This window comes from Onychostoma macrolepis, chromosome 22, assembly GCF_012432095.1.
Source record: "Onychostoma macrolepis isolate SWU-2019 chromosome 22, ASM1243209v1, whole genome shotgun sequence".
In the NCBI taxonomy this organism is placed as follows: domain Eukaryota; kingdom Metazoa; phylum Chordata; class Actinopteri; order Cypriniformes; family Cyprinidae; genus Onychostoma; species Onychostoma macrolepis.
This window is the reverse complement of record NC_081176.1, coordinates 26,116,926-26,130,248: the sequence shown is the minus strand read 5'-3', so window position 1 is coordinate 26,130,248 and position 13,323 is coordinate 26,116,926.

Sequence of the window (13,323 nt, the reverse complement as noted above, 5' to 3'; positions counted from 1 at the left end):
TCGGTAAAGTCAGCGCGTCACTGCAGCTAGATGTGCCGGTTGCTATAGAAACAGTAAGTGCTCTGAGATGTGCGCCTAGGACTGGTTATGCGCATTGGCTGGTCTAGCCTGAGAAATAAGCTTGCTTTTTTAAACGCTATTTGAGCAAAATAAACAACATTTATGATACAGGTGTTGTCAGATTTCATCTGTGATTTCACATATGAAATTTAATCGTAAGCTTGGCGAACAGTTTTGGAGAATTTGATGTTAGTTACACGTTTCCTCCATGGCACCAGGAGGCTGAGGCCAGTACAGCGCACCAAGGTGCCCTCCTGGGAACTGGCAGTGGTTCTGGAGGCTTTGTGCAATGCTCCTTCGAACCCATTGAAGATGTCTCGGACAAGCTCCTCACACTGAAGACAATCTTCTTACTCTCATATCCTCTCTGAAGAGGATAGGGGATCTTCAGGCACTCGCTGTATCGTGCCTGGAGTTTGCCCCGGGCATGGTTAGGGCGTTTACCTGAGACCCGGGTATGTCCCTCAGGTGCCCACTTCTTTGCCAGGTTCTGTAGTATTGCAAGCCTTTTGCCCTCCTCCCTTCCAGGAAGCAGGCCAGGAAAAGACTCAATCTGCTTTGTTCAGTGTGAGCACTGGACACTTATGTTCACATAGCAGTGGCGTTAGGCAGATCAGTTATTCGTTTGCTTTGGCCTAAGAAAGGGGGTCCAGCGACCAAGTAAGCCATGAGTCGGTTCCCAAGTTCTCTCGTCTTGATGTGCTCGCCAGATACCCACCAGACAGTGACTTGCTCATATAGCGCAGTGGGAATTCTCGTTCCCAAAGTGTTCGACGCAGCTTGAGTTCCTGAAGGGGAACGTCTCGAGGTAACGAATGTAACCATGGTTCCCCGAAGGGAACGAGACGCTGCGTCTCCCTGCCATACTACCTGCATCCCTGCAGGCGCTCGCTTCCGCAGAAGCTAACAGATGCATTTGCTGGATGTGCTTTTATGCTTCCTGGTTGCTCACGCCACCCCACTCGTGACGTCTCGCTTCTCTATTGGACTGATAGAGGTTTATAACATTCGCATTGGCTATAATTTATACAATTATAATTGATATAATTTGAATTGCTAGCTTTGTAATCTCTGTCTGTTCCCACCACAATTCAACGTGCTGTTTACCCTAAAGTTGTATTCATAAGGGATTCATTGGGTCTAAGCACATCTAGGAAATGTAATCTCAATGATGAGGAACCAGTAAAGTAACCAGTAAAGTCCATTTACTAAAATTGTGTACAACCCCAATTCCAGAAAAGTTGGGATGTTTTGTGAAATGCCATAAAATCAAGAATATGCTATCTATTCATTCTCTTCAACCTTTATTTATTTGACTGTAGTACAAAGAAAACATTTCCAATGTTTTCACTGACCAACTTTTAAATATAAACAAATTTTGATTTTGATGGCTGCAACACACTCCAAAAAAGTTGGGACAGAGGCATGTTTAACTCTTCGTCCCATCAACTTCCCTTATAATTACGATGTTTCATTGTTTGGGAATTGAGGATACTAATAGTTAATGTTTTGCAAGCTAAATCTTTGTCCAATCTCAGTTGATGAAAGACTTCAGATGCTAAGAAGTCTGTGATTGTTGTTGTCTGATTCTCCTTTTCATGACTGGTCATACATTTTCAATAGGAGTCAGATCTGGACTGCAGGCAGGCCAGTCAAACACATTCACTCTGTCTCTACGAAACCCCGCTGTTGTAGCACATGCAGAATTAGAGCTGGCATTGTCTTGATCTAATAACCAAGGACTTCCCATGAAAGACATCATCTTGATGGCAGTATATATCTCTGTACAATTCCAATATATGCCTCCATGTCAATGGTACCTTCGCACATATTCCAGTCACCCATGCTCTTTGCTCTGCTGCACCCCCATACCATGACAGACATTTGCTTTTGCTTCTGTCGCTGATGAAAGTCTGGATGATCCCTTTGGTCTTTGGGACTGAGAACTCAAAATCCATTTTTCCCAAAAACAAGTTGAAATGTTGACTCATCTGAGAACAGCACACATTTCCACTGTCTTTTTGACTATCTGAGATGAGCTCTGGCCCAGAGAACCTGGCAGCATCGCTGCATAGAATTGATGTATAGCTTTCTCCTAGAGTAACAGATTCAAGTTGCATTTCTTGACATTAGTTTTCTGAAGTACTCCTGAGCCCATGTGGCTATATTTAACTCCACAGCTTGACGGTTTCTTATGCAATGTCATCTGAGGGCCCAAAGCCCAAACACATTCAACTGAAGTTTCCTGCCTTGTCCTACATGTACAGTAATTTCTCTGAATTGCCTGAATCTTTTCACAATATTACGTATGGAAGTTGGTGAAAGACCTAAATTCTTTGCAATTTTGCATTGCGAAATGTGATTTTTGATTTGTTTGACACTTCTCTCATGAAATTTGGCACAAAGTGATGAGCCATGATCCAGCTTTGCTTGCAAAGACTGAGATGCTCCTTTTATACCCAAACATGATACCTTGACCTATTACCAATTCACCTGCTTTCTGGATATTCAATAACCTTTCACTTTTATTTTGCCTCTGTCCCAACGTTTTTGGAGCCATCAAAATCAAAATGTGTTCATATTTGTTTTAATTAAAGTAAGAAAAATCTGATCACTTTCACTATGCTTTTAGCCCGGAGGTTAATACTGCTGAAATGGAAAGAAAAATCCCCTCCAACCTTTAAGCAATGGCTTAAGGACCTACTACATTATATGGCCTTAGAAAAAATACGGCACACTATAAGAGGCTGTACCAATATGTTTTATATTACTTGGCAACCTGTTTTAGATCACATAAAGAAGATGGAGCCCTCAGTTATCTCAGAGGAGTAGTACATTTTTTTTATATATATATTAGAAAGCTTAAATGTATAATTGTGCAACAGGGGGAATTGTTGTGGGTGCAATGATAGACCTTAGAAGTGCCAGGAGAGTTTTTAATATAACTCTTTAATATAACTGATTGGATTCGTCTGAAAGAAGAAAGTAATATACACCTAGGATGCCTCGAGGGTGAGCAAAACACAAGCTAATTGTCATTTTTGGGTTAACTGACCCTTTAAATAAATACATTGAAATCAACTAATGCTTTTTTTTTTTGAGGCTGTAATAATATGTAACAATTCTAAACAGCAAAAATAAATGTCAAGTAATGAGAATAAAAAAAAAGTAAATGAATATGTTGCAAATCTTATTTTGTGTTCAACTCTTTTTATAAGAAGCCATAGTTGTTGTCAGTTATTTAGAAGAATCATTGAGACATAATAATAATAATTGTAGTAAACAGGTGTCCAGCAAGAGCTCAGCTGCAGGCTACTAAATATTTACATACTATAAATTCAGAAGCGTTTCTTTATCATAATGGTTTTCTGCTTTTTGGGGTTTGGGCTTTTGGTCATTAGTTTGTGTTACCAGTGTAGAGCTGCGCCGTTAATTTGCCTGTTGTTCAATGGTGTATCTGAAATGCATGAATGACAGTGATTTGCATACAAGGCTCACTTTGAATAACAAAATGAAGTTGAGAAAAAAGTAATTTATTTTTAAACGTTTGACACATGCCAATCTTTTAAACAATGCAGTGTTTATTTTCACTTGAAATCAGTTTGTTTGGCAATGGCACAACGCACGCATAGTCGTATTGTGATATTAATAACGTGTGCGCGCCTGCTTTGAATCTCTCCAGAATATTAAACAAAGATTTGTTCCTATGTAAACCGATGTTAGGTTGTGTATACAAATGTCAAATTATTCACATGATATCATCATTTACTCACTCGCATGACATCCCCAGATGTACAGACTGACTTTTTTGTTTTTTAGGATGTTTTCTTCTAAATAAAGAGGTCATTTATATCTGGGATGCCATGAGTTTGAGTAAATGATGAGACAATTGTAATTTTAGGGTGGACTATCCATTTAAGATAGCCTATATTTTTATAATTACAACTACAGTTTTATTGAGACTAGTTACTAAAGCCTAGATATGTATACTTATCAGGTCTGCCATGTAGGAAAATTAATACGACCTGCCCGACCCAACATGTTTCTTGTGATTTTTGGTTTTTGCAAAACATTGCACGTTACCGTGTCCACAAATCTTTTTTTTCCCCCTTGAAAATGCAAATATATCATGTCAAACTCAACACCTGAGATCCTCCTACATAAGTCATAAACAGACATTTTTGAGAACAAGATCTGGATCATTAATGGGACGATGATGGATCACTTCATGCTGCTGCTCATATTTCTTTCAGGTAAGGGATTCTTGTAACATTACAGGTTAACTTTCAGGAAAATAAATGTAGGGCATTATTATTTTAAGTTATACATTTATACAGATCTAATCCCCCCATTCAGACTTTCAGCCATCCTGAACAATATATTAATTAAATATCAATATCATTTATATATATCATCCTACTTTAGATTCTGGTATAGGAGGCCCACCCATAATAATACTGTCTGAAACTGCAGATAAACTCACTTTGGTTTCCCAAAGAACCTTTTTTTTATATAGTGTGAAAAACTATTTTATAATCTACACTCTTAAAAATATAAGTACTTTATTGACATCTTTGGTTCCATGAAGAGCCTTTAATCTGGAATCTTTCCATTGCACAAAATGTTCTTCGAAGTGGAAAAGGTTCTTTAGAATATTAAAAAGTTCCTTACACTAAGAAAAAAAGATTGTGCTTCTAAGGACTGTTCACTGAAAGGTTCTTTTGGGAACAACTACAACAACAAGGAAAAAAGGGTTCAAAAATGTTCTCTGAAAGGTTGCGAAACCCAAATTGGTTCTTCAATGGCATCACTGTGAAAACAGTGTAAAAATCCTTTATTTTTCAGTATAAAGAACCTTTTCTGCAATGAAAAGGTTTCATGGATGTTAAAAGTTCTTCATGGAACCATCAATGCATCAATAAAGAATCTTTACTTTTCAGAGTGTAGCTGTCAATAGGCACTTTCACACCGTGTAGTTCTAGGAACTTTGTTCTAGGAACTAGACAGCAGGGTCGTTCCTAGAAAACCATTTTCTTCCTCGGGCCATTTTCCTGGTTGTATTCACACCGGCAGCAGGAACTCTGAAGCGGCCAACAGCTACATCTTTATTCGCAGAATTTACAAATATCAACAACCGGTTAACGGAGGACGCCATGATCGGAGCTGTTTTTGATTGAATATAAATGCAAAATTGATTGAAAGAGCATGACAATCTGACAAAATCTCCTATGACAACTTGCAGTGTTATCATCGAGGCTGAGAAAATAACACAATGCTGCAGACAACAGGTTAATGCCGTTATCGCTGTTTTCCATGTTCGTGGAGAAATTATTTTTACATGGCTTTTCAAAAATGCCGGGTAGCCAATCAGCGTACGCTTACATCACTGGTAGTTTCTGTAGAAATGTTGTAGACCCTACTCTGAAGTAGGAGCTAATTTAGTTCTCCCAAATGTAGTTCCTAGTTGCTGTGGTGCGAACACGCCAAAAAGCGTACACTTCCACCAATAGTTCTAGGAACTATGAAAAGGTTCCTCCAGTGCGAAAGCACCTAATAGGACAGGGTTCCCATTATTTAAAGTGGTTTAAAAAACAATATACAAAATCATATTGTACCAAAAAATATAGTGCATATGAATGAATGAATGAATGAATGAGGCATTTATATAGCGCTTTTAATGTGTATTGCAATACACCCAAAGCGCTTTACAATCATGTGGGGGGTCTCTCCTCAACCACCACCAGTGTGCAGCATCCACTTGGATGATGCGACGGCAGCCACAGGACAACGGCGCCAGTACGCTCACCACACACCAGCTACAGGTGGAGAGGAGAGAGTGTCGTAGAGCCAATCAAGTGGATGGGGATTATTGGGAAGCCATGATAGACAAGGGCCAGTGGAGGGAATTTGGCCAGGACACCGGGGTTACACCCCTACTCTTTACGATGAGTGTCATGGGATTTTTAATGACCACAGAGAGTCAGGACCTCGGTTTAACGTCTCATCCGAAGGCGGTGCTTTTTACAGTATAGTGTCCCCGTCACTATACTGGGGCATTAGGACCCACACAGACTGCAGGGTGAGCACCCCCTGCTGGCCTCACTAACACCTCTTCCAACAGCAACCTAGTTTTTCCCAGGAGTTCTCCCATCCAGGTACTGACCAGGCTCAGCCCTGCTTAGCTTCCATGGGCAACCAGTCTTGGGCTGCAGGGTGATATGGCTGTGGTAGATAGTGCATATCTAAACTGAATTGTTTTCTTCTATTTGAACAGCGTTTCCATATTCCACAATACATGAGGAGATAATATTTGGCACCCAGTCCAGGTCCACCCCTATTACCACTACTACCCAGTCCAGGTCCACCCCTTTTACCACTACTACCCAGTCCACGTCCACCCCTATTACCAAGTCTACGTCCACCCATATTACCACTATTACCCAGTCCACGTCCACCCCTATTACCACTACTACACAGTCCACGTCCACCCCTATTACCACTATTACCCAGTCCATGTCCACCCCTATTACCACTACTACACAGTCCACGTCCACCCCTATTACCACTATTACCCAGTCCACGTCCACCCCTATTACCACTTCTACCCAGTCTTTGTCCACCTCTATTACCACTACTACCCATTCTACTACCATCCTGACTACCAACACATTAAGTACTAAGACCACCAGGTCACCTACAACTACCATTTCAACCACTTCATCAACATCAACTACCAGGCCTAACCCACTTTTAACCACTTCTCAACCTACAGGTATGAATTTCAGAAGAGTTCTCTTAAATTCTGGCCTGCAATAGAATTAAGACCATTTCAAGTTTTGGCTGAGGATGACTTATTAGTTTCGTTGCAGGTAATACCTGTCCAGAGGAAACACTCAATGGTCTGACCTTCCCACTCACTGTGATCGATCAGATTAGTTATTCAACACAGCTTTGCCCTCCAGGAACAGCCAGTGGTATGTAGTATTACAAATGAAACAGTAATAAATACAAAAAACATGATATATAAGCATTACTGGAAGGAACTTAAAAAAAAAGAAAAGAAGATCAGATCTCAGCCATCAGATCTCAGATAAACTATACAAAAAATAAATAAATAAGTGAAGCAGTAATTTACAGTACAGTAATTTAATTTGTGTCATAAGCAGATCTGCCAACCTATTCGCATTTTGCAACGGGTACGCATTTTGACCTCAAAGTACATTGGTACAATTTGCCACTCTAAAGTTTACTCCAGAGTCTAAACTATGCAAAAACCTGGTGATGCGTCTATCCGCACGTGGTACTCAAAACAAACAACAGAAAAAGATGAAGAGTTCAACCAATTAGAGTGTTATTTCCCCGTGTTTTGCAATTTCCCCCACAACATCAGAGGAATGTTAGAGAAATAACTTCAGCCCTGATCTGATGTGGCTTCTTATCACAGAATGACGCAGAAATATATATATTTTTTTACTGTAAATAAATATACTGTAAATAAGATGACCGTCATAGACTGTCATTTAGTTCGGCAATGCTTGACGTCACTTCAAAGTAAACGAGAGGCGTTGACGCCGACACCCCCTGTGAACGTACCGTTAGGGATTTCCTGGAGCTTCATGAGTTCTATTACTTCTGTGATGCATATGTGGATTTTCTGCACGAGGGTGCCCTCTGGCTTCCAGTACATTACATGTCTATAGCACTAAATAGTGGCCAATCCATAAAAATAATACTTCTCTCAAAAGAAATTTGAAGTATACATATGATAATCCATGTTTTATACAGTGTGCAGAAGTGTACTGCAGTTTTATTTAAAATAGTATTTAAAAATTGCAAAAAAGAACTTTGATGTGCCAAACCATCAGAACCAAACCGAAAACTGTGGTTAAAAAACTGAGGTATTTATTGAACCATGGGCTAACTGTATTGTTGCATCCCTACAGTTTACTGGAAAAATATTTAACCGCACCCCCCCAACACTGATGGTACTCAAAATATTTTTTCAAGGTTGGCAGATTTGCAGAGGTACATATCTAAATATGCTAAACTGCAAGTATTTGAGTTTGGGTATGTCATTTTTTTTTTTGGTTTGTATTTTGTAAATTAGCATGTTTAACCAGTCTTGTGTGTCTTTTGTGTCTTTTGCAGCTGGTATTCCTATGGCCTCCGCTCAGTGTTTGTATTCAACACCTTTCCACACATTTGGTGGACTTAAACTTCTGGACTGTGGCTTGAACCTGGAGGTGTTCGAAAGCAAAGTCAACGTCTGTATTTACATCTTTGAAATTTAATAGGGGCAATGGTTGACAATTTTTAACAAATTCACATTTATTTTGAATGACAAATGTTGATGCGAGTGTTGTTTTAGTGTCATTAGTTTTATTTATTTTAAATGAATTTTTATTATTACATTTTCATTTTTGTATTTAGCACTGTTAATTGTTATATTCATTATATTATATTATCCATTTTTAATGTTAAAATTGCTGCCCATTCTATACATTTCTTATAGTTCATGGCAACTTAAGAGTTTAATTACATTTTTTATGCAAAAAAAGAAATATATATATATATATATATATATATAGTTCATATATTTGTAGTAGACTTCAAAGTAAAATTAATAGTCAATGGTTTGAACTTTGGCATTCGGAGTGTATTTTAAAGTGCTTTTGATTAGACAACAGATTGGCACAATGGTTTTAGCTTTGATTGTTTTGTTTAGGGGACTCTGGAAGAGAATATGTATATTTCCTCCAGTGTCCAGATGCTCACGTCCAAACCCAAGCAGCTGACGTCCCACAACATCACCTCAGCTGCTACGATTGTCACTAACCTGCTGTCTGCTACCATGTTAAATGAAGTAAGAATGTAGAAACAATAAAATATGTTAGCATGTTTGTATGAGAGTGTGACTAGACCAAATCATTATGTAGAAATATAATAATATTTTAATTAATTTTAATAATATATCTTTTATTCAGTCAGTTGCAGAGTCAGTGGTGGCCACCATCAGTCAGCTCATGCACACTGTTAAAGACCAACACTCTGAAGACACTTACAATGCTTTTGAGAGGTATTTACACTCCACACATACCTGTCCCACACAAACACAACACACTTTGAATGTCTTATAATAACAAAACCACACATTTCTGTGCAAAGCATTAATGTTTAATTATATATAAATTTAAATATAATGGCAAATGAAATGAAATTAGAATGTCAAATTTGTCACCAATATATATATAAAACCTGTTTGCAATGTTACACTTTCAGATAAACATCATTTACTATTTTTAATAATTTTTTCCCCCTTGTGTGGACAAAATGTAATTTATGTAATTTAACTTAATTTTTATTCATATTATTTAATTTTAAATTAAATTACTGAATCAATAGTTACCATGGTATTTTTTATTTGTATTTTTTTAGTTTTTGTGTAAATCTTTTTAATACATGAAATAAATCGAACAAAAACTCAGTATTTTAAGTTACTTCAAAATTACAATATTACTAATAAGCTTCGGAGACAATAGTTTCCATGCTAATATTAATTTATTTTTGTGTAACATTGTGTGTATATTTTTATCTATACAAAAACAAATAAACAAAAAAACTTTAAGTGCTCTTTGAAAAATAAATAAATAAATATTATTACACTAAAAAAATTACTAAGTGCATTATTTATTTATTTGTCCCACATTTACATTTAGATATGTTAATTACTCAACAAAACTTCGGAAAAAATAGGTACCAGTCTTGAAGGTACCAGATGTGTAAAACATTAAAAATACTGAAGAAAATGATTAAGATTTGTATTATTATTATTGCTTTTATTGTTATTATTATTATTATTATTATCATTGTTAGGATGCATATGTGTTTAACCTTTGCATGTGTATTATTTCTCTAGTCTCACAAAGACTTTGGAGGGTTTTGCTTTGAACATGAGTAACATTAACTGTAGTGTACTGGTGCAACCAAACCTAGCGGTTCAAAGCATCAGGTTGTCCAAATGGACCCCAAAAGCGCAATTCTACGCTGTAACAGGTCAGTGCCAAAACCTCACAAAGCTTCAAGTGTAATTATTATACATCTGTGTTGATATCACAAAGTACAGTGGCTGAGAGAGCTCAACTCGCTGCAACTTCAGAAAACAAATGCAAATAGAAAAAGCACCAGCAAATTAAGAAATCTTCTTTATCAGTTTGACAGCACATGCGCTGCAGATACTCACAACACAACCAAAGAAATGCACTGCAAATACTCACAACACAACCAAATACAGGACAACAAAATTACCTCAACACAATGAAAAATAACCAGGGTTTTTTTTTTTGTGGCGTATTGATTACCATTTGTATAACCACAGTTGTACAATGCCATACCATGGTTAGGGTAGTAAATCCATGGTTAATTTGTGCATGGTTACCATGCCGAAACTATAGTAACCATTTATTTATTTATATAATAAATGTATTTATTAATGAATTAGTTCACGTTCAAGTTCATTTATTTATGAAGCACATTTAAAAACAGCCACAAGACTGACCAAATGCTGTACATAAAAATCAAACCATAAACACATAAAACAGAAATAATAAAACATTTTAATTTAAAGACCAAAAGGAATGACAGATAAACATTCTGAAGTCAGAGTAATAATCAATGTAATGAGAATATTAGTAGGCCAGATCGAACAAGTGTGTTTTTAAAAGTGACTAGAAAATGGATAGGGAAGGTGCCACTCTAATCTCAATCGGCAGATGGTTCCATAACCGAGGCCCAACCACAGAAAAAGCTCGATCCCCTCTACGTTTAAGTCTGGACTGTGGGACTAAAAGGAGATTCTGATCACTGGATCTTAGACTTCTAGTGGGAGTATAAAAATGCAGCAGCTCTGAGAGATAACTAGGGGCTTGGCTATGTAAAGATTTATACACCAGTAAGAGAACTTTAAAATAGATTCTAAATTGAATAGGCAACTGAATGCATTGACTTTGAAATACCGCAATATGGTGAGTTGCAGTAATCTAAGCGTGAAGTAATAAAAGCATGGACAGCCATCTCTAACGTTGTAACATTTAAAAAGTGTTTGATTTTAGACAGCAAGCGGAGGTAAAACCTAGAACTAATTCCAGAAGAGATATGTTTATCCAATTTTAATGACTCAAAATGGACACCCAGATTTCGCACACGAGAAGGTCTGAAGGCTGATAAACTGCCCAGATCTAGGCTGGTAACCTGAGAATGATCAGTAGGACTGAAAACAGTCACCTCTGTTTTATCTTCATTTAACATTAAACAATTTTGGGCTGGCCAGATTTTGACCTCGTCTAGGCACCTTACTAAAGTACTAAGTGCTGAAGAATCACTTCTCTTACTAGGTAAATAAATCTGGGTATCGTCAGAAGAGGTGGGTAGAGTACCCCAAAACTGTACTCAAGTAAAAGTACTTATATAAATATTTACTCAAGTAAAAGTAATAGTCTGAATAGTTAACTTGAGTAAGAGTAAAAAAGTATCGGATAAAAAAAAAAAAACTACTCAAATAGTTAGTTAATAGTTATTTCGGATCATATACTACTGTACTGTATATCTATAGTCTATTTTTATTTAGATATATAGATAAAATGTATGTAGTGTGTGTGTGTGTGTATATATATATATATACACATTTCTTATGTGTATATATATATATATATATATATATATATATATATATATATATATATATATATACAGATTTTTAATGTTTTTTAATGTCGTTTATTTCTATTCATCAAAGCATTCTGAACAAAATGTAACAGGTTCCAAAAAATATTAAGCAGCAAAACTGTTTCCAACACTGGTAATAAATCAATACATTAGAATGATTTCTGAAGGATTGCATGACTCTGAAAACTGGAGTAACAGCTGATGAAAATTCAGATTTGCATCACTGAATTAAATTATATTTTAAAGTATATTAATTATGTATTATATATGTGTATATATATATGACATGGAGAAGAGTGAAAACTCCTCACATGACCGCTACCGAACATAACGAAGCAAATGCACATTGATGGATCTTCTTCCGTATGTGCTGCAAAATGTAAACAAATGTATATTGTGAAAATATCAATATTAATTGTGTCTAGGCAAAAGCATTCATCCTGGAACAGGTTGCGTGCCGCTGCGCAGAGCTAACGCGGGTTTGGTGGGTGTTCATTTAATACTCTGTTCAACAAACTGGTAATGGCATAGTGGTATCGTGTAAGCTACTGTAATCGAATGTAGACTATCTATACCTGTGGAACCATAGACAGTACATGCGGTGTTCATCTAATAAAGATCTTCATAGCAAGGAAACAATAGTGTTTGCAGATTTGCTTTCAATTGACTGTAGATCCAAAGCCATGCCTTCAACGCTCTTGATGTTACAACTCTGAGTGAGAACCGCTTCAGACGACTCCGCGCGTGCGGCACTGAATGAATCATTCAAACTGATTCGCGAACCAATTCACTGGTTTGATCAAGCCTTTGAACAGAATTGACTCAAAGAATGAATCAATTGTAAAAATGAAGAGACACCCCATGCCATCTTTGAATGGAACCCAGAGGAAGCATGTACAGGGAAAAAAGGGAGGGTGCCAGTATCGAGCCTTGAGGGAGGCCACGGGTGAGATAAGCAACAAAGGAAGAGAAGTTACCTAATTTGACAAAAAAAATTCTGTCAGATAAAAATGACTGAAACGACTTAACGACCTTTTAGGCCCACGTCTGACTCTAATCTAGATATCAGAATAGAGTAGTCCACAGTATCAAATGCTGCTGATAAATCTAAAAAAAAAAACAGGACCACAGAATCACCAGAGTCGGTAGCTAAAAGGATGTCCTTTAACACTCTGAGAAGGGCCGTTTCAGTACTATGAGCAGATTTGAAACCAGATTGAAAAATTTCAGAAATACATTTACGATTTAGAAAGAACCTGCAGTTGGTCAAACACAATTTTTTCTAAAACCTTTGAGATAAATGATAAAACAGAAATGAGATGGAAGTAATTCAGAATAGAAGGATCTAGTGAAGTAATTAATTTTAATGCATAGGCTATGGTTAATTTTTTTAAGGGAAGTTGTAAAAGTTAGCCCGCTTACATAACCTTTCACAGTTACAGACAGTAATTGTGTATTTTGTTAGCTTATTTAGGTTAATAATGTCCAAAAAAAAAAAAAATCTAAGGAATTGTATGATCAGGATGTTAAAATAAACAAAAA